This window comes from Mesocricetus auratus, unplaced genomic scaffold (genome assembly GCF_017639785.1).
Source record: "Mesocricetus auratus isolate SY011 unplaced genomic scaffold, BCM_Maur_2.0 Super-Scaffold_6730, whole genome shotgun sequence".
Taxonomy (NCBI): domain Eukaryota; kingdom Metazoa; phylum Chordata; class Mammalia; order Rodentia; family Cricetidae; genus Mesocricetus; species Mesocricetus auratus.
Window position 1 is genome coordinate 75,602,275 of NW_024429184.1, and position 25,900 is coordinate 75,628,174.

Here is a 25,900-nt window from a genome sequence, read left to right on the forward strand (position 1 = left end):
TTACCAATGACTGTAGTGCCTCCATAATCTGCACTCCATGCCTCTGCTCCTTCAGGGTTATTGTCCTCTCATTTACAAGCATGAAACTTCATTGAAAGCGTCACGGTCCTCTTCCTCATCTTTGCTCACTCTATCTCACTGTAGAGGCTGACATCAACCACACCTGTGCCCTGTTAATCTATTCCTTGTCACAATAACACATTGTGGTAGATTCCTTTACTGCTCAGTCTTCACTTCTGTTTGTCATATTTTCTCCATTCTTACTCTTCTGAAGAAAACTGTTCTGCCATGACCACTTTTGATGCCAATCACCATCTCTATGGTGTTTTCTTTCTTCAAGTTATGTACCCCTTGCCAGTACTTGATAAGAAGGACCATATGCTTCGTCTTAGCTCTTTCCTCTTGGCTTCAGTCGAATTATCTGCTTTAAACGTCTCCTCTTGTGCTTGTGTCCAAATACAAGCCCTGTCTGTGGTATGGTCCTTGCATTTCTGCTCTTATCCTGCTGTATTTCTCCTATGTTATCTTACCTCTTCTTGATATCTTTAACTATGCTTACATTACTGTGACCTTAACCTTTATGTTTTCTTGTTTTTTTTTGTTTTTTTTTATGAGACAGGGTTTCTCTGTATTGTTTTGGAGGCTGTTGGACCAACCTGGCCTCGAACTCAGAGATCCGCCTGCCTCTGCCTCCTGAGTGCTGGGATTAAAAGCATGCGCCACCACCGCCTGGCTAGCCTGTATGTTTTCTAAAGTAGACTCTGTATTTAAAGCTAGAATTATGTAGGTATTGAACATCGCTGAAGGGTAGCTTCTTTCTCCACCAAGGCTTGTTCCTTTAAGTTTCTCTTTGCCATTAATGAACTCATTTCCTCCTTGTAGTTGCTTGCTTGTGTTCCAGAAAAGAAGTGATTCTCATCTCACCTCCAATAAATTCCATGCATTCTGTTTCTTGAATATGGCCATGTTTCCTATTTTGCATGGCAACCTTCCTAGAACATATGCTACCTTATGGATCCCTGCATTGGCTTACCAGTGTTTAATTTAACTTGCTTTCTCTCTGTCTCATTTCAGTTTGTTTTCCATGCAGTAGATTTTGAGTAGCCTATTAGGACAAGTCAGACTGCATCCCTCTAATTGGAAATGTCCAGTAACTAATCCCTGTACTCACAGTAGCTCTGAACAAAAAGCCTTGCCAGTCTCTAACATTATCTTCTATCCTTACCTTTGTTGTTTTTTTCTGCCTAACCTTTTCCAGTTTCTTTCAAGCATACAAGGTTCCTGGTTCTTGACATTGCCATACTTGCCCTGTCCTCTGCTGTTTGCACTCAGAGATCTAGCTAACTGATCCCCTTGGTTTCCCAAATCTTAGCCAGCTTATTTCCAGTGGTGGTTTTCATGTTAATTCTACTCTTCCTGGCCATTATATATCTCATCAAACTTTTATCCTCTTCACAGCTATTATTTCTTCTTATTGTTCTTTATACTAGAGATTATGCCATGATAGCTGCTGCCTAGTTGCATTTTCAACTGGGAAAACAGAAAGGAGGATTGGAGATGAAGTAGAAGTTACAATGTTGTGTTTGAAGGTCTCCTGAGACAAGACTGTTCCTCTATGGTCCTTCTCACCTCTGAGCTTCAACTCTAGGGTTACTTTAGTTTTCATGAGGTGTTCTCTTTTCTTGCACACTTTCCAAACCTTTTCTTAAGTCTTACTCTGTTTCTTATACTCAAAACAAAGTAGTGTTTAGAACTCTTGCTCACAGGGACATATAATTCTATCTCAAATCAAAGCAGAGAAGTAGGGTCTTGTGAGATAGACTTAAATGCTTTTGGTTTCAGAAAAAGACAAAGGCATACTTTTCCTACTCATTAAAAATTTCAGTGATTATAGCCCCAAGTTGGTAGTTGTTTGTGCTCTGGTTCCTTTTCCAGTCATTAGTTATGAATAGACACGGATAAACAGAGCTTTATTTATGTATTTACAGTTTTCTATAAGTATCTACCACAAAACTTACCACATCAAAATAATCACCATTTCTGTCACTTTAAAATTTTTTCCTGTAAATTCATTGTAATCCTTTACAATCCCCACCCTATGTGGCATAGAGACACACACTGCTGGTTGTTTTTTCTTAAATCTTTACTGAAAAGAAATTTCAGACAGTGTATTCTGAGCCACTCACGTAAGTCTTCCCACACCCTTCACATCTCCCCATCCATGCAACTCTATGCTCTTCCTTTCTCCTTTTTATAAAACAAATAGGCAAACAAAAAACCAAATAAATCGTAACTAAAGAACACAAGGAACACACACACACACACACACACACACACAAAACCCATAAAAACACAAAATTGAAAACTGTAATATATAAGTAAAAGTTCAGACAGACACAAAGGAAGGGAGGGAGGGAGGGAGGAAAGGAGGGAAGGAGGGAAAGGAAACAAAGCAATGTAAGACAAAAAGATTTACAAAAATACCAGAGTTCATTTTGTGTTGGTTATCTGCTGCTGGTCGTGGGGCCTGCCCTTAAATGTGGTCAATATACCCAGTGAGACATCATTGAAGAAAACCAACATTTCCTTTGTAAGCAAATGTCAGTTGTGAAGAGCTTTTTGGTTATTGATGGAAGCCTGTCTTCACGTCCCACTTTAAGCACTGTGACACTGTCTGGCTTGGATCTATGCAGGCCTTATACCTGCTGCCATAGTCCTTGTAGGTTCGTATTTACATCAGTTCTGTTGTGTTTAAAGACGCTGTTTCCTTGGTATCATCCATCCTCTCTGGCTTGATCTTTCTACATTCTCTTCTGAATAGGTCCATGATCTCTGAGGAGATAGGTTTGATGACATTCCCATTTAGGAGTGAGTGTTCCAAGGTCTCTCACTCTGTGAAAATTCCCTGATTGTAGGTCTTTGTGTTAGTTCCCCACATCTGTGGTTCCAGACACTCAGAAAGCTAAGGCAGGAGAATTACTTGAGATCAGGAGGTCTGGCTATAGCATACTATACTTATTGGGTTTCCACAGTAAATTCAGGATCAAAAATGGCAACTTCCCAGGAGTATGGACCAGGTTAGAAAACAAAGACCTTCATCCTTTATCTCATATGCCTCTTTTCTACATTTCTTCCTTTGTTTTTAATGTTCTTCATTCTTTCCTCTGCCCTTCCTTTCTTATATGTTATTAGAAACAATGTCAACATCTTCTAATTTATATCTCAAACCCTGGTAAAGTCTTCAGGCTTGAATTCTCTGAGATCCAGTCCATAAATCCTAGAGACATGTACTAACTGGTCAGTACAACTCATTTTGATGTCTGACTTTATGAAGTGCTATCATTTGAAATGATTTCCACAGTAGACCCATCTATATGAAGGCATTTCTATGGTATAAAAAAGCAGTGTCCATCCCCCAAAAGGCCTGTTACTCTAAGCAGTTAAGATCGACCACGTTTGAATATCCTTACCTGCTGGAGGTTTGTGCCACAGTCTCCAGCCTTGCTCTAACTCTCCTTGAAGGCTCAGGTGACAACAAGAGGGACCCTTCCCACTACTAAGCCTGTAATGTGCATGATATTTTAGACTTTGACAAGTTACGCTCATTGTGCTCTTCTTCTTGAAGTCCATTTCAGTAGTATTGAAGTAAAAGCAGGCCACAGTTTATTGTGGCTCTTGCAGAGAACCTGAGTTCAATTTCCTGCACACATGTAGCAGCTCACAATCATCTGTAACTCTAGTTTCAGCGAAACTAGCATGCTTTTTTGGCTTCAGTGGGCATCAACCTTGCATTTGGTACACAACAACCATGCAGGAAAAACATTCATAAAAATAAAAATTTTTAAATGTAAAAAGGTGAGGGAAAATTTGGATCCTTCTAACTTGCTCTAGAGTCTACTGTTTCTTTACTGATTTTGTGATTGTTGCTTGTTGAGTGAAGCCTTTTCCTTGACAGCCGCTTTGGTTTTTTCCCACCAGTCTCCTGGGCTCTGCCACGTTGTAGTCCCCAAATAACACACAAAACGCTGTACTAATTATGAAGCTGTTGGCTGTCTGCTTGTTTTCTTACTGGCTAGCTCTGACTTAAGTATTTACTCCATAATTGTTAATCTAAGTATTTCTCTTACCGGAGAAAGGGTCCGGACTTCTTACCCCTATGGCAGCTACATCGTGATTCTCTGTGTTTCTCCTTCCCAGAGTCCTTCTGGACTCCTAGTCCCATCTATCTTGCTTCCCTATTGGCAAACAGTGCTTTTTTGACATACACACAGGACTTCCCCATCAGTTTCTGGCTTTGTTGTGTCTCATATGTACCTTATACTTTCCATTTGTTTGCCTCAATTACAGAATCAAAAATTAAAATGCAAAACATGGAATAATTCATATAGTATACACTTCTAAAATTGGGTCATATTTTTTGACTCAGTATGGTAGTTAAGAGACAAATCCCTTTAAATAAACATTCCCTTATCTAAGTTTCTTTATTTGTACTGGGAAAACTATAGCACATATTTCCTAGTGTTTTGTGATATGTGACTTTAGAGAAAGCAAGTGACTGGACCAGTAGGCATGAAATGAATACTTGATATTATTAGTTTAAATATGATTATTGACACAGAAAAAGTTTGTACTATTTACTCCTAATATAAGTTATTGAGGCATTATAGTAAAACTGCAGTAACACTATGCTGTTGCCTTATGGCCTCATCATAGCTTGTAGAGTGAAGCATAAACTAGAGTAGATCCACATGTGTGTGCTTGTGTTTGTGTTTCCACATATTTAGAGTTATCAACTTAAAGAAATGAAGTTTCTTATAAACTAGATACTTATAAACAATTAAAAGTTTAACAAAAGATTTAATGTCCAGAATGCTGACAAATGCTAGGGAGGGTGTCAAAAAACAGGCTCCTCTAGTCATTGCTGGAGTGAGAGTAAACTGATACAGTCACTTTAGGACACAGTTCTGCAGTTTCTTATAAAATTAAACATATTTTTATCCTATGATCTAGCAATCACACTGCTTGGAATTTTCTTAAGGACACTGAAAACATGTACACACACACACACACACACACACACACACACACACACACACACGAAGCATCATGACAGTTTTGCTTTTTGTAACAGTTCTATTCTAAATTTCCAAATCTTAGCAGCAACCATGTTACCCTTCAATATGTGAAAGGATGAGCATACTGTGGTACATTCTGACTTTGAAACTAATCACAGCTAAAGGGAAATTATCGTTGGAATTTCTTTCCAGCCTGGTCCCACAGTCATTTAGTCCCAAATAAACACACAAATATTTTATTAAGTAGAAACTGTTGACCCATATTTTAGGCTTCTTATTGGCTAGCTCTCTCTTAATTATTAACCCATTTCTATTAATCTAAGCATTTCTACATGGTCTTACCTTACCAGAGAATGGTCTGGACCTGTCATTCCTTTCTGCTGCATGGCATCTCCTCACAGCATTCTCCTCCCCTGGTAGCCTTGCCTATATTTGCTGCCTGGTTTCTAGCCAATCATTGTTTTATTCATCAACCAATAAGAGAAACATATATACAGAAGGACATCTCCGATTAGGAAATAAGCTATTAGGCCAAAAGAAGACATGTAGGAAGCAGGTGGATATTCTAAGAGTTCTAATAGAAAGAGCAAAGCTCAGAGACAATGACTTGTGTTGTCAGGGGTTACAAAGTATTAAGGGATGAATTGGTGAAATGTGGGAGTTTTAGGGCTGTGAAACTACTGTTTAACACTAATGTGTTGTATGCATGTCTTTACACATTTTCCAAGTTTATAGAATATATAATACAATGGTGTACACCAATGTAAATTGTGCAACCAGGTGATAGCAACGTGTCCATGAAGGCTCCATAGTTGTGAAGTGTAGGCCATGCTGGTGGGGATATTTGGCTATGAGTGAAATTGTGCATACCAGGGCAGGAGTTATGTGACAAATCTTCATTTCTTTCTCCAGATATCATTGTGAATCCAAAAGTGTTCCAAAAATAAAATGTCATATGAAATCTTTAAAAATAATTTTCCTTAGGTAGCTCAGGAAGTGTCATCATCTCATCTGACAGTTTCACTTTCCAACTTTTAACTGTATTGTCTGATGAATGAATGCTTTGTTTAAGATTTCCTTTTCTCATGGTGAGGACATTGTGTAGACTGGATACTTATAATCTCGATGTTGCTATAACTGAACTTAATATCGTGGTTTTTTTATGTTAAGGGTATGTATAGGACATTCTTGCTTCAGGATACTTGGGATGTAAATCCAATAATAAACTTCACTACCTCAAGTAGTATGATATTGGAAAGTGAACTCTGGGAGATTTCACTTATAAAATCAAATATATTCTTATCAGAACTTATAAGATTTCATATGGATAGAACAAGTTTAATATTAAGTTTACTCTTTTGAGCTCAGTGAATGAATTGATCCTCTTGGTAGGAATTTCTTTTATTTATTTATTTAGTTTTGTATATGTATTTTTTAATTTAAACTAGAAACAAGCTTGTGTTACATGTGAATCCCAGTTCCCTCTCCCCCACTGACTCCCTATCCCAACCCCTTTCTGCTCTCCAGAGAGGGACTTTCATGGGGGATCTTCAAAGTTGTCATATCATTTGGAGCAGGGCCTAGACTCTTCCCTGTGTGTCTCGGGTTGAGAGAGTATCCCTCTATGTGGAGTGGGCTCCCAAAGTCCATTCATGTATTAGGAATAAATACAAATCCACTACCAGAGGCCCCATAGATTTTCCAGGCCTGCAAACTGACATCCATATTCAGGGGGTCTGGAACAGTCCTATGCTGTTTTCCCAGGTATCAGGCCAGGGTCCATGAGGTCCCCTTGTTCAAGTCAGCTGTTTCTGTGGGTTTATCCAGCCTGGTCTTGTTTGGTAGGCATTTGAGTGCATTCTTATTAAAATCTGGTCTGACAAGTAAGTACCTCATGGTTGGGCAGCTTCAAACCTCAACAGCCCTCAAGCCATGGGATTTTGAAGGGAAACAGTTGCTACTACAATACACTTGTTGTAAACCATTGTTTGGTGAGTATTAAGTACATTTTTAGCTAAGTTCTGTGTTCTATTTCAGTAGCTCAGTGGATTTATTGTAACAAAACTCTATCCTGAATTTAGACACATTTGTATTTGGCATGCTTTTTTCTGCAAAATCTGAAAAGCTTTTAGCTCCTTGATTATCCACCTGAGAGATCATCTAAAAGGCAGAGCAGGGGGAGCCAGAGCTCCCTCTGTATGTGGTGGAAGAACCTTTTCCTGCCACAACTGTACTGTGCTTATCTTTTAGTAGACCCCAGTCTGGGTCGTGTGGGATATGGAGCCCAGGGCCTGCTTTAGACGGCTACTTATGACAATTCAGAACAGACATCTGACAAGCTGAACTATACGCACGCCCAAGATGAACACTGAATTGTGGGAGGCAGTCACATTCAAAGCACCCTCAAACATTTCCTGGGAGTTGTTCCAAAATAGCCTCTGGACATGTTCTGTTCCACGAATGTAAGGAAAATATTGTGCGATCTCTGGGATCATGCTGCCTGGTTTTCAGTCTTCAAATAATTTATTTAGATATTTTGTCTTTTTCTCACATCTTTAAAAGTCGGGGGCAGTGTCAAACATGGAGCAAACTGTTTTGTCATCATTTCTATGCCAGGATATTCAGTGTTGGCCAACAGCCTTACATGCTTTGCTCTGGCTATCTTGACATTGCATTTCTCATTCATTCTGTCTTCACTCTCTGTTGTTCCAAATATCAGCAGTTTATTTATGGGGACACTTATCAAAGTACATAACCAAACTCATTGTGCAAACTGCAGAGAACTCTCGATTTGGGACTATGTGGCATGTCAAATTATGAATAGGAGGCAAGTTGAACTCAGATTACGTAGGAAATGTATAGAAAATGTGTAAATGTTCCTAAATGATACCATAACAGGCATGTTGTGCCTCTGTGAAGACAGGAGTAAACTAGCTTAAGCAGTGTGTGTGTGTGTGTGTGTGTGTGTGTGTGTGTGTGTGTGTGTTTGTGTTATAAAAGAAGGTAGTATACACAGAAAGTAAGGATCTGAGTTGTTCAGATGACCTCACTCCTACCTGGAACTAGACTTTCAGTTATGAGAATGTGATGAAGAATGTGAGGGATATACAGAGGAAGTTATTACCTGGCACCCATTCAGATCATCTCCCACCCATGATCTAAAGCCATTTTTCATGCACACAAAGGATAGAGAGGAATCTGAATGCAGGTTTTATGCTTCTGGTAATGCCACATGCCATGTGTTGAGTACAAGGTGGGTAGAGTGAGTGACCAGGTGTCACCAATGCATTGACTACTTGCAATTTATTTGCTTGATGAAAGACAAAACCTTGCTTTATTTGATAGCTATAGCATATTGAAAAGAGAAATAGATCTAAGAAATATAGATACATGTTTAGATAAAGATATAGATTCACATGTGAGTAATATGAACTGGTACTCAAGCTTCTCTGAAAAGACTTTATTCTTTATTGCAATATAAAGTATGTCTTATTATTTAGATGATTCCCAAGGAATCATCTGAGAAAAGAAAAAATATTAAAAACATCTTCTCAGTGTTATTAATTTGAAGCAAATTTTATACTTTTGGATGATAATACTTTGACAGTCTTGTAGAAGATGATTAGAGATAACATTAGACATCCCTTGTTACTGTTAAAAATTTCTCCTTAAAATATGCAAAGATAAAGAAAATAATTCACTTGTGAGTTCCTTCATAATTAGCTCATAGAGGTTTTCACTGATCCACATGAGGATGCAGGAAAGGATGATGTTGACATCTGTTTAGGAACATGAACATGAACTTGGAAGCCAGACCCTGAACTTGAATATTAACTTGGCAACTTTACCAATGATAGAGGAAGACTTCAGTGCCTCCACTCACAAAAATAATGCACGAAAATCTCTTAGACAGTGTCTGCTGTAAGAGTAGCACTAGTATCAGTAATATTGACCTTTGCTGTGGATAGTCCAGTCACCACCTTCTCATCATCTTCATTGTAGGAGGCATTTGATCTTATATGTGCTTGCATGCAAGGTGTCTTATCTGTATTCATTTCAAAATGTATTTGGTTTCATACTTTTCCTAATGTTATTTCATTTTTCTGTATCATGGTGGATATAAATATAACTACTTTTACACAAAGATCCGGGAAATATCTAGAGTTCCCATAAGAAAATTAGATAATGAAAATGTGAGCATGGTGGACAGTGTCATTGTATCTCCAGTGTATTTGTCCAAATCTCAGGCTGCAGGTGACATTTAGGTCTGCTGTCTACACTTGATTTAAATAGGCTGTACGTTCCTCAAGGATGTTCTTGATCCACATGCCTTCCAAACCTAGAGAGAACGAATTCCCTGTGTCAGACTATTCCAGCTGCATCTCAGCAGGCTTTCGAGGGACAGGAAGGGATGAAGTTTGGCCAACACCATGAAAGACACCACTCCAGGATTTTTTGAAATTTAAAAGAGTAGAAGAAAGATTTCAGTTTTGGTTTCCTTAGGGGTTACTCCAATCCTTTGCTGGGTATCAGTTAGCTTTTGACTTTAAAATGTTTTAGAGTTATCTTTAGAAATCCATAAATGAGGTAACATCATTCTTGTTTGTGAAAGATTAAACTGCTTCCTCCCTAAAATCAGGAACAAAATCGTGTCTCTTCTTGCCATTTCCATTCTGGCATTCCTGCACGGGGCAGTTTAACAAGAAAGTAAAACAAAATTCATCTTGTTATAAAGGCAATAGTAAAAGTCTATTTGTGGGGAGTTACTCTTTATATAGATTTATACTTAGATAATCTACCCTCAGGAAATTCAGCAAAAAATGTTATTTGAGCTAAAATGTTTAGCAAAATAGCAATTCACAGAGTACAGAAGCCAGTTATATTTTATACACAAACAAGGAAAAACAAGATGTGAATGGGAAACACTGAATCTATTTTCAGTAAGTTCCAAAAGAACACAATAAATAAGAATAAACTTAACAAGGCAGGTATAAAACTTACTTAAACTACTACACAACACTGGTGAAAGGGATTATGGATCCCCTGCTTAGACGGAAAAGCATGTTGTGTAACACTATGGAGAACTGCTGGTTTGGTGTGTTCCTTACCCAAAGTCAGATGATTTTTCAAATGCAGACACAACTTTGAGGGGCCCTCAACAACTAAAACCACTCTGAAAAAGAGAAACAACTTTGAATAGTGTATGCTTCTCAATTTCTAAGCATACTATGAAGCTGATGTGATTGCCAATGTGCTGGAATTAAAATAGACACAGGTTCATGAGGTACAATTGAGAGTCCAGAAATAAACCCCAATGTGTATGCTCAATTGACTTTTCAGTAAAGGTTACAAACCAATTCCTTAAGGCAAAAATGTTCTGTTTCCTATATGGTACCGGGACACATAGATTCATATTTGTAGAGGAAGTTGGATCCCTACCTCATGCTATGTTCAAAGTAATGAATCAAAATGAATAAGTGACCTAAATATTAAAGCAGAAATATACCACTTTTAAGGAGAAAAGATAGAAGGAATCTTTAGCAACCTGAGTTTGACAATAGTTTTAAGATGTCACATCAAAAGTAAGTAAACAAAGAAACATCAACAAATTCAACTTTACCCCAACTAGGAACTTTTGTTTCTAAAGGAAAATGTCAAGGGTGTGAAAAGAATCCCATAGATGGGGAAAAAAGTTTGGTAAATTTTATATCAAACAAGAAACTTGTATTTAAGTACATATGTAAAGAATTTGTACAATCCAATAATAAAAAGAAAATCACCACATTTTTAAAATCAGAAAACTATCTGATTAGAATAAAACTCACTTTTTGGAAGGTTAAGAAGAGCATGATTGGATACTCAGAGTCATTAGTCATTACAGAATGCCAACTAAAACTATGTGAGACAGCAGTCCACATCCATTGAGAGATCTCCAGCAAACAAGTCAACATAGTGTGGGCAAGGCATTGGGATGGTGGAATTCTCATACACTGTTGATGAATATGAACCATGAATTATAACACTTCAAAACAATTTTAGTTCCTCAGACAACTATGGGAATTACTAAAAGATCCAGCCATTCTCCTGCTAGGTACACATGCAAGAGAAATGAAGACAAGTATTTATCAGCTGGTAAGTGCAAAATTAAATGTAGTATACTCAAATAATAAAATATTAATCACTATTAAGATTAAATCAGTAATACATGATGCAACATAACTATCATAGTTAATATTAATCAGTAGTAAAGAAAAATAGTGCTTATATGATTCTAATATTTCAAAAGATGTCTAAAATAGAAAAATTTGTAGAGAGAAGAAGTAGATGAGTGTATTGCTAAGGGGAAGAATTGGGAGTACAGAATGACTGCTGTTAGTTATGGTGCATCTCTTGAGGGTGATGAAAATATCTTGCATTGTAATAATGGTGGCTGAATTGTGACAATTAAACTGTCCTCTGTAAATGAATACATAGTATGATATACCACATACCTTAACAAATGAAGTGATTTTTTTTTGGTGTTTCGAGACATGGTTTCTCTGTTAGCTTTGCAGGCCAGGCTGGCCTTGAACTCACAGAGATCTGCCTGCCTTTGCCTCCAGAGTGCTGGGATTAAAGGCCTGTGCCGCCACTGCCCAGCCAAATAAAGTGATTTTAAGTATTCCAGATAGGACATGACTTTGTTCCAGTCGTCTCGTGTCCTCTAATGTTCTGTAGTTTGGTCAGGTCACTGAGCTTTCACTAGAATCTCTGCTTGCTATGATGTGCTTGAGGCACCACCATGTATGCTCCTGCAGTAGCTGGGGGACCAGCATAGGAATTCCCCCTAGTAAAGCTGATGTTCTCTGTACACCCCTAGTGTGGGAAGGTTTACAATGGAAATTTGCTACTCCTAACAAGTCTTTATCTTGGAGTGCTGCCTTTAAATAGCACAATGAAATTATGCACTAGGCAACCGAATATATCAAGCACCAAATGTATTGCAAAATTGATGAATTGATATTAAGCAACATTTTAGAAAAGTTGAATGCCAGGGCCCACACCCACACCCACATGGGAAATGTAACTGCTTTAACAGTTAGATCGTCAATTAGTTTTGTGTGCGATATAGAGAGTGATTAGCTACTTTTCCTTTTCTTTTTTTCTGAAACAGACTTGGAATTCCAGTATTGCAGATGAGCACAGTGGGTGTTCTTAGGAGAATGGATTCCCAGGGAAGTAGGGCTCAAGACAGTATCTGAAGTTTGCGGAATTATAAGATGTGAAGTTTCAGTTCTTTTTCTTTTTCAGCCAGCCTCTTCCAGGGCAGCACAAGTTCTTCATTACTGTCCGTTTTTAAATTAGTGCCAGTGTTTAGTTTTCCTGTGTTAGGTGGTATTTCCATAGTGCTTTTTCTTAAAAAGCAATGAAAAAAAGTAAACTCTAACTTAAAAACTTTTGATATGTGGTTCAATTGTATCAGGAAAAAAACATCTGTTTTATTAGTCAATATGAAATGTTGTAACAAATGTTTTTTAAAAGTTTCCAGGATAATATTAGGAGATTTTCCATCCCTTTTTATCCTGTGTGTTCTAGAAGTGCTTCCAGTGGGGCATTTGGCTAGTCATTCCTGTGAAACTCAAATAGCTTTGTTGCAGATTTGGAAGAATTGGTTACTGTTTCTGCGATTCACATTTTTAGTGCAGTTGGATGTAGTGGGTCTGTGGAATATTCACTTGGAGTCTGGGATATCTGTCTGTCTGTCTGTCTTTCTGTCTGTCTGCCCTGAGGGGAAAGAGAGCCCTAGTGAGAAAGGCACAACCTGCTGAGTGAGAGATGTGTATGTTCCTGTCCAATCCTGACAGCCAGTCATGGAAACAGGCTCCGTGCTGGAACCAAGAGACTATTCTGTGTGCCACTCACAGGAGGCTAAGCTCCACCCCGAAGTGTGGCTGCCTTTGTCATTTTAATTGGTCTGTGTTTGTGAAGTGGGGCTTCTATTTACTTATAGCTTGGGGCTTGTGTTTACCAAGCCTGGTGGAGGCCAAGTGACAGGGCTCCTGCAAGCTCTCCCGCTGTATCTTGAGGCACTTTTCTTTTCAGTATTGGTGCTGTCTAATGCGCGAGCTTCTGTGAAGCAAGCGCAGGAGGGTACAAGGCCTACAGGGAGGAATTACACCTAATTACTCAAATAATTGCTAGGCTGTTGCCTTCTTAGTCACTGAAAATAATTTCCAGGTCCCTGGCTTTTATAGATAGTCTTCTAGAGGCAGGAGGACACAGCCCCCTTTTTAACTCAGCCCATTCACTCACAAAATCAGAACACTCGAGCCTGCAAAATTAATAAGCACCACTTCCATTACATATATTTTAGGTTGTTGTTGCCGTGGCGATAAAGTCAGGGACATTGAATCTCCTCTGTTGAGCCATTGTTATCATCCCTGGCCATCTGCTGCAGAGGAGTGATATTCCATCTCATTTGCATGATGACTGATATATGGGCGGTTTGGAAGGACATATGCCACAGCAATCATGTGATGAAAATTAAAGTGAAAGTTTTGGGCCCAGAGCCGAAAAAAATCTGTGTGTGCGCATGAGGCTGTTGATGTGCAAATGTGGATCATATTGAGAGGGTCTGAATAGGGAGGTGTGACGTAAGGAGGGCTGCGCGCAGGTGCTTATCTCCAAGCCGTCAAAGGCACTGGATGGCATATCATGGAAACTACCTTTCAAGGCAACAGCTTTAGTGTTTCCTGTCAGCACACCAGGGAGGAGAGAAATAGTTTTGGAAACACACAAAAAAGTAAGTTAAAAACTTTTTACCATGTTCTATTCACCCTAATGTTTAAGAGCTCGGATAGTGAGTGAGCAAGTTTTCAGGTCTTGAGTTGTTGGTAGTTACTTTTGTTTCTGAATGTGCGTGTGTGTGTGTGTGGGGGGGTATTTCTAAAGGCTGACGTGCCCATGGCTTTTATTGCTGTTTGTTTTGGTTTCTGTTGTGATGTACATTTGGCATGATTTTAAATTCATTCATCACCACCCACCTCCACTTTCTCACTCTCCTCCAAAAATGGGACATTGAGAAGGAGTTCAGAATAAAATGTCATGGTGCAATTACATTTACGCTGCATCAGCTGCTTCACTTCTTCATATATATTCCTGAAATATGTGAATTTGTAACAGAACATACTTGATATGAGACAGTACTCTTTTTTTCTCTGCAAGCAAAGTAAAGTAGAACTATTTTATGAGCTCACAGAAATTATCAGTGAGATCTCATGTCTTCCAAGTCTTTATTTAGAATTGAAATCTTTGCTATGTTGAGTTGTTAATGAAATTTTATATTAATAACCATTATCTTTAAAAAGTAAAGGTTTTCTAGATTCTTTTTGAAAAGCCAGAACCCTGGTTTAAACTCCACATAAAAGGAAAAGTTTGTGGGCAGTCTCTAAGATATTCAAATTCATGAGTTGGGTGAATATAGGATCAGGTTTGAGTACTCAAAGAATTGAACAAGACTAGTTTTTAAAAACAACACTTCATTGTCTATAGATGTGCATGGCAGGATAATTTCAGAAGTCAAAGAGTAATACTTTAAAAGCAGAATGAGAGACTTAACACTCACCTTGAACAAAATTTTACAGAAGGATGATTTCAATGAAATACTACGCAGGGATAGGGAGAACTTTGCCACACCTTAGTGAGCAGTACTTTACCTCATATTTTCTTTGTCAACAAAACACCTGTTAAGAGTGCTTGCTTTGACGTACATTGGAATAATTGAAGTTTCCTATGTCTTTTCTTTCAGTTTTAGAGAATACAGCAACTAATAGGCAAAGTGTACAATATAATGACTCTAGTCTTTTTTATTTTGGGAATAGTGAATTATGTCAAAAAAGGTTGTGTCGCACCACCTTATAGATTAATTGACACTACAGAATCCATTAAGTTAAACAGAAATTTTGATGATGAAATATTGGATATGGTTCTGTATACTGTCCTTATGATAAGGAAGTAATTTTTAGGAGATAAGTCCAGAATCCAAAGTAGTATTAAAATAAAACTTTCTTTACCTTTAAATTTTTCTTTGCTAATATATCCTAGTTTTATGCTGTAACCTAAGATTACCCTTGTTCTCCCTTTTCCTCATTCTAAATATTCAATTACTCAGTGGTGCTTATTATGTGGCCTTCTTGGCTTACTACAATATTAGATTAATATAGATTTCTTATGGAAAATTAGCGGAAATCACTGTTGCACACAAGAGCAATTCACTCTTCTCTTAGTCATATTTGTGTTACAGCAGGCTTACTATTTTAAACTTGGATAGATACACCGTGTCTTGGAGCACATGGGGTTTGTATCTGAAACCTGCAAAGAACATGGGAACCTTCCACAAGACTCTAATTCAGTTGTTTTTAAATGAGACGTTTTACAGTGGCAGCCGTTCTTCTGTCACACCAGCCAGAAAGATTTAAAGTTTTTGGTTCCTCTTCTGTGAAACAACTGCAGGTGACAGGAAGGATAAGTGGTGCCTGGAGCTGTCCAAGGTATTTGGCTTCCAAAAAGTTAATCATTATAAAAAAGGCATTTCTCTGTAGCTAGGTAAATTGGTTTAATCTCCATGTTTCAAAGTTAGGATTATGTTGCTATTAGAGCAATAAATCTAGTAAATATAGTAAATATTTTAGATAATATAACAATCTTACTTATAACTAAATTTAAAACTCAGAAACAGTTCAAACATTTCTGAAGTTAACTAGTGTTCTGGTTTTCAGCTCTAAACTATTTAAGTGGAAATAAACAAAATTCACAACTATCAAATTTATAACTCCATGCCAGAAACATGGGAGCACCATGGGAACAGTCTCTAGGGCATACAGCAGTGTGGACAAACATCGAAAAACAAAACTTGCAGGAATTTATTGCTCTTGAAACTAATTCTTATCCTTACATGACCTTCCATGTCTGCTATAGGAATCCAAAAGATCATTATTGTTTGATATGAAATGCAAAACAATAGTTAAGTTGAAAGTTTAACATCATGAAATTCAAAATCCCAAGTGGTATATAAACATTAAAGGAAACTTTGGACTGCTAATCCTAGGAAATGAGTTTTATGGATTGAATTCAACAAGGCTTCAGAAATGGCTCCATCTGCTGCCTAGCAGCTGCCGAAAGGATAAATTTAATTCATTAATTCATTTGGAAAAAAGGATCCAAGTAGTAAAGACTTCATTGCTCGTAATGCATATAGGTGGAAACACACTGAAATGTGGGGTCCTGTTGTCATCTTAGATAATGAGCTACATTGTCTGCTTTTTTGGGGGGGGAAGGTTTTCATGACTGAGTCAATATGATGTTGATTTTTAAGATAATAGCCAATCATTTTTAATTAGTTCAATGCTTAAGAAAAAAACTCAGGAAGTTTAAAGTCTCAGTTTTAATCTAGGAAACTATGAAAACTGGAAAAAAAGCAGCTTCCTCATATTGCATATGTGTCTATGGGAGGTAGTATATGTGCCTATACCTACCATATATACATATGCATTCATGTTTACACATAATTATGTCACTGAAGTGAATACCTCCCTTCAATGATATTTATATTAGGTAGCCATCCTATATTATTTGTGGAGATATCAAAGATATGTAGTATTTAACATTAACAAAAGTACATCATATCTTAGATCCAAACTTTGTGTCTACAAAAGGGTTGGAAGGTCAAATAACACTAGTTTTCTTCACCTACATCCTCATGTTAACATTTGTAATCTAGTCTCTCTGTCCAGTCATCCTCAGCAACCTGATTCAGAAGATGAGAAAGTTGTACCTGGAGTCTTTTCCTGTTTCCTCTGTGACATTAATCATTTTGACATTAGTGTTAAAATCTGTAAGACATGGGTATACATTTTAATTGAATGGATTATACAGGATACTTTGGTATCTTGTTACAAATGTAATGAAGTTTTGATGCCAGGTTTCTCAAATCATATTCAATCGTCATGAACAGGCATTAGAAAGTTTACATTGTTTATATTTAAACTGCATTCACTTTGACAGATTTTCTTAACTGCCAGCATCTTAATGAGAGCCAGGCTTTCCTTAGAACTATACAGCTCACCTTTTCTGGCAAGGCAAATACTTCCTGGTTGCCAGTTAATTGATTTGTGATAGAGATAAGAGCAGCCCCAGGACGAGGCTGCTTCAGTAACCAGTGTACATTTTAGCCATTTTTTTTTCTGGTTGGTGATTTTGGGAATGGTGTTTAGCCTTCCAACACAGTCCATAGCTCACTGTGGTGTGTATGCTGGGTTTACTATAAAGGTTCTGTGTGTACCCTCTGGGCTGGGTTAAGAATCAGGGTTTATGCATTTACTTGTACTGTTGCATTGTTTAGACAGCTTTGGTTTAGTTTTGATCTTTTTTTTTCCCTTTGCCTTTGAGGCTCTTCCACAGTGTCAGCTGCTGACTGATAGTAGGAAAACTGCCTCGTGGTGTGAATGAAAGGGACCTAGCGGTTGGTAAACAGAGATAAGGAATAAATAGAGCACAGGCAAAAGGAGATAGTTCTGTGGGGGCCCAGATTGCTGCCAGTCTGTTCAGGGGAGATGCGGAGCCTGTCCTTTTCCCAGATTAAATTAGTGTGCGAAGTCTCCAGTGACCTCCTCCCCTTCTCCCCACACTCTTCAGCCAAGCTGAACAGCCTCTGCTGTAAAGTATTCATTTTACCCAGGGACACACGGACAATAGAGCTCTCCCTGATACTCATGGACAGCTGTCGTCATTCAGAGAGCTCTCAGCATTTCATTTTTCATAGGAGTTAAAAGGGTTTTTACCTTGGAAGTGAAAGCGACAGAAACACAACTTTGCCAGTTTTGGGGCATTTGGGCAAGGGGTCTGACTGAGGCAGGGGTGAGCTGTGAGCAAAAAGAGTCTGCCCAGGGAATAGATTCTTTTTGTTGTGCTTAATATGATTAAACTAGGACAGAAATTAAATTTCAACTCTGGGTTCCTTATTAGGACAAAATACCTTTGATTCTGAAAGTTTCTTGAAATTAGGGCCATCAGCCCACAGTAGACAATTTGTGTCCACCTGGTCCGCTTTCATTTTGCCTAAATATGCATGCATTTTTATTGCCTGTGAATAAGCACCGGTAAATATTAAGTCTGTGAGATTCCTCGGTAGTCCCATACTTTTTATTTTTTTAGTGATTTACTGCAAATATATTCAGCATTTGACTGATTAAATAGACCTTCGGCAACCTTGAGGGTCACTGTGTAGAGTATGTACATAGAAAATGCATCAGCCCATTGTACCCTGGCAGCTAATGAGATTGGTCGTTAAGTAAATGACACAAAGCCTACAAAAAAAGCTTACAGCTCACTAGAGTATCACAGAGTGTCCCTGCACACCACACAACGACACAAACACTGGACTAACCTAGCCCACCCTGCTTTATTCTACATCACTGCTTCCTGATGTCAGCGTGAGAAGCAGAACAAAGGCTAGGAGGCAGCGGTAAGTCAGTCTGGCCACGAAGCCCTAGGGAGAAAGTGGAGCAGTCCTAACTGTGGGGCCGAAAGTCCGATTCTGAACAAGTAGGTCCAGATGAAGGGATTTTGCTATTACTTCTAGAAATATTGCCTCAGTGACCAGTGTTCTGATTCTGTTGTTATTGTTGTATTGTTTTGCTGTTTCACAAAACTTTGTGAATCTCAGAAGTCCAGTGCTTCCCAAATGGCAAGTGAACCTAAATTTGAGAGGTGGGTATTTGTTGGAGATGAGGGGGCATTGACAAATCACTGCTGTTCAAGTGTGCGTGTAGATTTGAAAACTTTTAAATGTATGAGGCAACTTTAATTTTAGTTTTTCCTATTGCTTGTAAAACATAAAGGGAACCCAGGGCATGTTGTAACTGGTGAACTTTATTCTTGATATGATAAAATTGTTCCAGCCTTTACTGTGTATGTAATATCAGTTATGGGATAGTTAGTGTCTTAAAAATCAGTCAATCAATCAAACACAGCAAAACAATAAAATAAAAGCTCCTCTTTTGCTCAGACATTTCCATTTTTTCAAATCTTGAAATGAAAATCACTGTAGTATGTGCTGTTGAATGGGATCAGTAGTCATTTGCTGCTCTAGTTGGAGGGAAAAAAATCAAAGCTATCTGACACTGAAGCTGCACTGGCTTACTCTTTCCTTGGGAAAAAATGCACTTGCAGTATTGAAGTGTAACATTGCAGGATTTGTTTAGAGAAATATGGCAGCAGGGAGTTGCCAGAAAGTCTGATTTGCCTTGCTGAAATGTCTGTCTGGGTTAGATGTGGATTTTCTGAGGATGTTTAGCTCAAGAAAGGATGATTTTATTACAAGGCGTTCAGGTAAATTAAATATTTTATTCTAATAACTGTCAGCTGAATGGTTGCCAATGGCATAATGAACTCATGATGATCTCATAGAAAACATTTTAAAAGTATTGTTAACGTAGCGTTGTGTTTGTAAATAGATGCATTCATAATATCAGTGTCAGGATTCAGTTTTAAAGGCATTGCATTTAATATTAAACTGGCAACTCATAGTCATCTGCTCATGAATTAAAACAACATCCTGTAGAAATCAGTTTGCTAACTTACAGTTAGCTGAAAATTTTTATTTGTATAGGCATATAGAAATGTTTTGATACATAATAGTCTATTAATAATCATGAGAAATTCATAACATATGTTCATGATATGGTCTAAGTGATGAAAGGTTACATGCTTTATTTTTGTCTTGAAAACTTTTCCTGTTACAAATGTGTTCTCAGCCTTCGTTTTATTTATGTGATATAAGACTATTACGTATCTTTACATAACATGTTTTATATTCTTTAATTCTGTTTTTTTCCAAAGCAGCCAGAATTTGAAGGAAGTAAATTACATGGCAAAGATTATTGTTGTTTTATGGATTTTGAGTGAAATATGTGCATGAAAGATGTGTTTTGATTTAGTTAATTTGAGAAAATTCTAAATGTCATCGCTTCAACCTGCCTTTCATGTGGTTGCAGTGATGGAAAACAGAAAGCCATCTGAAAGTGGCCACACTTGCTTCCTAGCAATTTTGATTTAGGGCAGAGTTATGCAAATAGTTTACTCTCACAGGCATTGTAAGTACTCTACCTTATCTTTCTATGCTGAACGTTTTCATCTGAATCACCTGTGTTATAATTTCTTTTTCCGTAGTTGCTAAGACTTATCCTGTTGATACAAGAGTGAATGTTTCAAAAAGCATACAGTTCTTTGGTTGACATAACTGTTTCACTCTTATCCTCACTGGTGCAGTAGAGCATGGCAAACTTGCCCACAGTCTCTGAGTTGCTTCTCTGCAGATGAAACTAAATAGAGTTACTCTATAGAATATAATTTTCATTATTCAAAGCATATTCAAAGACCGCGCTGTAATTAAGCCTAGAGGGCATAGGTCATTACTTTGGTCTTATGTGAACATACTTCCATCAGTACTGTATTTGAAAGATTTTCAAAAATATAGCTAAGGAGCTGGTATTAGTATTGGGTAACTCCTTTCTTTAAAGAAATTTACAGAGTTTGTGTTGAGAGAAAGAAATTTGTTTTAATGAACTTCAGTTAGTTAACAAATGAGTTTGGTCAAAAGATTTTAGTATATGCTGTGAGCAGTGTAGGGATCTTTGCAAAACAACCAGGAATGCACCAAGAGCAATAACCAACATTTCCTAGAGAAAGGGCTGCTATTACATAGCATCATGGAGAATTGCGCATTTTGAAACCCATTCAGTGTGTGATGCTGGTTGGTTTAACTTTTTAGGCCTCAATGTCCTGTTCTGTTTAATGGGGACTGGAATAATAGTAGAAAATAAGTGTTGTGTGAAAACTAAACAAGGTAAGGTGTATAGTGCCCCTGGGGCATCATGCTTGCAGCTTTGAACTTGTGCTTGAGGTTCACACAACAACTGAATGCCACACTAGGCCACATCCCAGCTCCTATGCTTCTCTCCCACAGTATAGAATCTTGTCCTCTCTTCACTTTCAGAGGTCCCAGCTCTGTGAGATTCTTGGAAGGACTGTGTCAATTCCATGTTGTGTGGCTGTGTGCTCATACCATTCTAAGGTAATGTGCTTAGACTGCTAAGTGTATGTTAAGTATATGCATCAAAATTGACTTTTTATGTAGTTGTTTAGTAACTTTCTGAACAGAATCATTAGAATTTTGTTGTATTTCAATATAAACTTTCTGTAAGAAATATTCACTAAAATTTAAATATAAGGTAAAACATCTATAGTTTAAGTAATTACAGTGAAGTTTCTATTAAGATTGCAGTTTAATCTTATCTTAATTTTTTATTAATAATTTTAATTTCTTGCTCCATTGGGATTCATTTCATATTTAGTGTACATTAGTTCTTTTCACTTAACTCTTGAAGTATAAGCATTCCTTTTTCATAGCTATAATTATTGAAAAGTACTTTATTTTACTTTTTATCTATGTAACGATACTTGAGCCTTATTTATTGCTGAGTGTTTTATAATAAAAGATAAAATTCCATACTAGTGACCTCTAAGAGATACCTAGATTGCATTACAGTATTTGTATATTGTTTTGTCAAATGCCGCAACAAATCTATGAGCATTCCAGAAAAAAATAAAGTTTCCGTTTTGGGGAGAATATTGTTGGTAAGGAAAACATTTTCAATTCCAAATGACCTATGTCTATGGGAGAATTTTCCAATTCCATATGTCCTATGCCTATGGGAGAATATTGTTGACTCACAAAAAACACTAGTGTGTTCTGTTTTTAAATTATTATTTATATACCTGATACATAATTAAATTTAATAATAGAGTAGATTTTAAAATTAGATGTTTTAATCTATTTGATTTACAATGTGTAAGTACAAAGTTGCTAGAGATGTCTACACATTTTTACTAAAAGCTCTTTAATATATTTCTACTTTGCTGATGATAAATATGTTAATTGATACTAGTCTAATGAGGGGCTGCACTTGACAATTCCATAAGAAACATTGATACTACAATTTAATAAACACAAATATCAATTTTGTGATGTATTTTCCAGATCCCTTAAGTTACACAGTTTAATTTAATTTCCTAAGTTATGAGGTTTTCCTCATGCAGTCAGCATGGCTAAAATGCTGGTTTGAAAAACCTGTCTTCTTTTTTTTTATATGTCACACACATGTTCAGTATCAATGTGAGTGAATTCATGCCTGGCCTGAACAAAACTTAGCTAGCATTGCTTACACTGTTATGCAGAACCAGACAAAACTGAAATGGTTGACTGTTTAAAATGAATAAATAGCATTTTCTTTCCTGGAATATAAATTTAAAAGAATATGAAAACAGAGAAAGAATTTTCTTAATGAAAAGCTGATTTGTAAATGGTCATCAGTTGGAAAGACATACTGTTTGCTTGTTTCTGTGGTAGATGTGGTATGAATTTGAATGGAAAATATTTACCTCTTTTACATTTTCCTCCTTCAAAAATCAAACAATTGTGGAGAATTAGACTTAGTATTTCTATTCTGTGGGGTGAAAAAGAGGTGAGGATGAAATATGCTCTGAAGAAAATGAAACCAGGAAAAGATTGAGGCTAACATTTGACTGCTCCAGAAAGAGGACAGGATTTTGAGCATACAACCTGCAACACACAGAGCCCTTGGAGCTTTTGTGTGGGTGAAAGATACCAGTGTCTCCCAAAAGGGTTAAGGGAATGCATTCTGTTGCATCTGCTTACTAAATCCCTTCCTTTAGCAGAAATTCAAATTTTGTAAAGATTATTCGTTTTATTGATGCATATAATTATAATCACAAGCCATCTGCTGATTTGGCAGGCATGGTTAAAATTCTCTAACTCTCATAACCTTTCAAGTACAGTGCCCTTGGGACTCTATTTCACTTTTATATTTTGGAAAACATGTAGGGACAAATAAGGGCGGTCATCTGCAGAATGTCAGACCTGGGCAAATGAAAGAATGGGGATTGAGCTGCTATGGTGGTTATGCTCAACAGTAGGGGAAGTTATCCCCTCCCTTTTTTTCCTGACTTCATGAAAGATGATCCTAGTTACTAGGATGACTTTTTGGAAATTTTTTCCTAAGGATTAAAGCTGTGTCATTACCCTCCCAAAAGGCAGTTTTAAAGCCTAACCAAAAAGAACATGCCAAAAAGCCTTCCAGATATTTCTTATGTTGGTCTTAACAGATAAACTCAGTATATTTTACTTAGTCTTTCTGAAGTATGGAGGGTTTCTTTTTGTTTTTCTGAAAATATTCATTTAAATAACTTTACAGCCTAAGATTTTGGGTTGTAAAATAACTTACACATTTTGATGTCGGCCTTTGATTGAAACACCACGTTTCTAAGTACTTTGACTATGTTGTTTTCATGTGAAATCATGCAATGGTCATATTGCCCATGATGGGAGTCTTATGTGACCCTCTTCTGCAACTATAAACATTTGAAGCTTGGTGGGCTTCCACGCCTGAATAACTTACTTCTGTAGAAGTATTTCTTCCTTAATCTGATTTTGTCAGCCTTAATACCCCAATGGCGGGGCTTTGCACACAGACAAATCTCAGTGGAGTGCAAGTCAGCTTAAGGGAACTTGGAGAAGCCATAGGAGTCCAGGACTTGGCTTTATCAGATATCAGAAGCAAGCATATACACAGTCAATGTTTTTCTTGGTCTATTTCTTTCTCACCATAATTCATGAAATTATCCAGAGAATTGTTTCTTGGAATTTTGAAGACAAGGAAGAGAATTTCTAATACTAATATTGCACAGGTCAAGTTTTCTCATGACAATAGTGAAGTATATGGCTTGACTGTACTTAATAGTAACCTTCCACACCCACCAGACACCTACTTTAAGGCAGCTTCTGTGCTGAGTTCTTTAATGGATGGTTTCATTTATTACTCAGAATAGTCATGTCTGTTTTTACACAGAAAGCAATGGACACTGAATCATGAGGTGTTTCTCATGTCACCAGAGGGATGCTCTTAAAATTTCTTCATGTATCATGGTCTCTGAAATAGTGTCACCAATGTAGACATCAAATAATGCTGGGCCCCAGGTACATCTGGGTTCTATTATAGTTAAATATCACTAAGACATTGAATGAATCAAATGAAGTGACTTGACAAGCTGCTTTATTTCCCTTATCATTACTATCTGTCACCTTAAGGGTGACCTCTGGAATCCTTTTGGTCCCCCAAATTCTGTAGTTGTAAACATTTTATAATTAAAACATGAATTTGAAAAATAATTTAAAGACAACATAAGCACTGATGATACCTCTCAGATATTTTCCATGCCAATTAACCCTGATAGCAGAAATAGCCTAAGAACCACATGAACGTCAGGTCTAACCTAAATATTAGAACAAGAGTTTTAACATTTGCTCTCACACTGAAAACTCTCAGCTCTGTGAGATAAACACAAATGCTCAGAAGCATCTGATAATTGAATTCCAACTCTGTATATTTTGATATTATCGCACTAACATAAAGCTAACTACCAACCAAAGTATTTTATGTCTACAAATTCGCACAACTACCATACACACACACAAGTTACCAGGTCAACAGCCAGTAGTACACAATCAGTTCTTCTCCCTACCTGGGCATGAGAAAACCACACTGGTGAGGGGGCATGCATGGCTGAACAGGCAGAACCCAGCTGAGGCCAGGAACTGTGACACTGTGAAGAGATGTGTCACTGACTGCATGCTTTGCTTGCAATTTTTCCTACGGGCTTGTCAAATTTCACTTGAAAGAAAGTTTTACTGTTCTAGACAAATGTTTGAAACCCTCGACTATAGACTACAGCATTCTTAGACCCATTATAGTCTTTGCTTTTGTACTAATCCTAATTAGCCTGTGACTGTTAAAATAATCATATAGTTTCCTTAAATTATTACAGAACTAACCTTAGGATACTTTTTAATCTTTTACAAATACCATACTGAAAGTATAATAACAAATAAAAAGACAATAAGGTTTGACAAAACTCCTTTAGAAGATAAACTATCTTAAAAACTATTTGTTCTTATTGCCTAACAGAGAAACTCAGAACATTACTAAGAATTGCTAAAGTGTTTTCAGAGAAAAAATAATTTAAGAAGGAATTTTTCAATTATAATATTGTAAACTTTAGGTAGATGCCAATCACGTGCCCCAGAGTTTTAATACATTATTTCAACTGAATATTATTTCAAGTAATTTGTTTGTATTATTTACTATAATGCCTGGGAAGAGAAATAGCAATGTAAATTTCAAAGCTAAATGGTAAAAGGCTGCTTGGGCTTTATATAATTGATTGACTGAGAAATATTTGTGTGACTCGGTTTCTAAAGTGTAGAGAATAAACACAAGCTGGGACCCATGGCCCCGAGTACTCATGAGTCAGAGTAGGGCAAAGTGATAAAAACAAATCAGTATTCACATGACTGTAGGTTTATTGAAACAAGTTGTGGCCAGGTGTAGTTCTGCTTAGACTCTCAACCTTAAAGTATAGAGCCCAGAAGTAGACTATTCTACCCATCCTTTAAAAGCTGATGCTACAGCATAAAGAACAGAGTGGCTCTGAGCAGAGGCTATGCTCTTGCTTAGAGATGGTATCATGGAAGTTTTTTTGCAGAGAAAGCTTTTAAATAGCATTGAATCTATACATTCAACAGACTTTCTGAGAACCTGTTGCATTCCACTAAGTTTGTTAAGCACATGGGGATTCAGGGTGGTTACACCCAGGCAGGAGGGGTGACAGAGAGGAGAATAGAGCAGGACTTGTGTTGTGTGGAAGGCAGG

General features: G+C 37.3%; 1 protein-coding gene across 22 annotated transcripts in view; it reads left to right on the plus strand.

The window, feature by feature from the left end:
• Positions 1 to 25,900, plus strand: part of St18 (ST18 C2H2C-type zinc finger transcription factor) — a 310,888-nt gene that overhangs the window by 166,909 nt on the left and 118,079 nt on the right. For 6 of the 22 annotated variants that reach the window (XM_040741532.1, XM_040741545.1, XM_040741528.1 and 3 more), the window contains exons 1-2: positions 13,619 to 13,857; positions 21,109 to 21,186. The exons of 1 other annotated variant lie outside the window; for it this stretch is intronic. The gene's annotated coding sequence lies outside the window, so the exon portion shown is untranslated. Of the gene's footprint in view, positions 1 to 13,617; positions 13,858 to 18,447; positions 18,577 to 18,607; positions 18,657 to 18,680; positions 18,822 to 19,210; positions 19,443 to 21,108; positions 21,187 to 25,900 lie in introns of those variants that run through there. 15 more of the 22 variants (XM_040741535.1, XM_040741547.1, XM_040741533.1 and 12 more) reach the window with 6 other exon arrangements.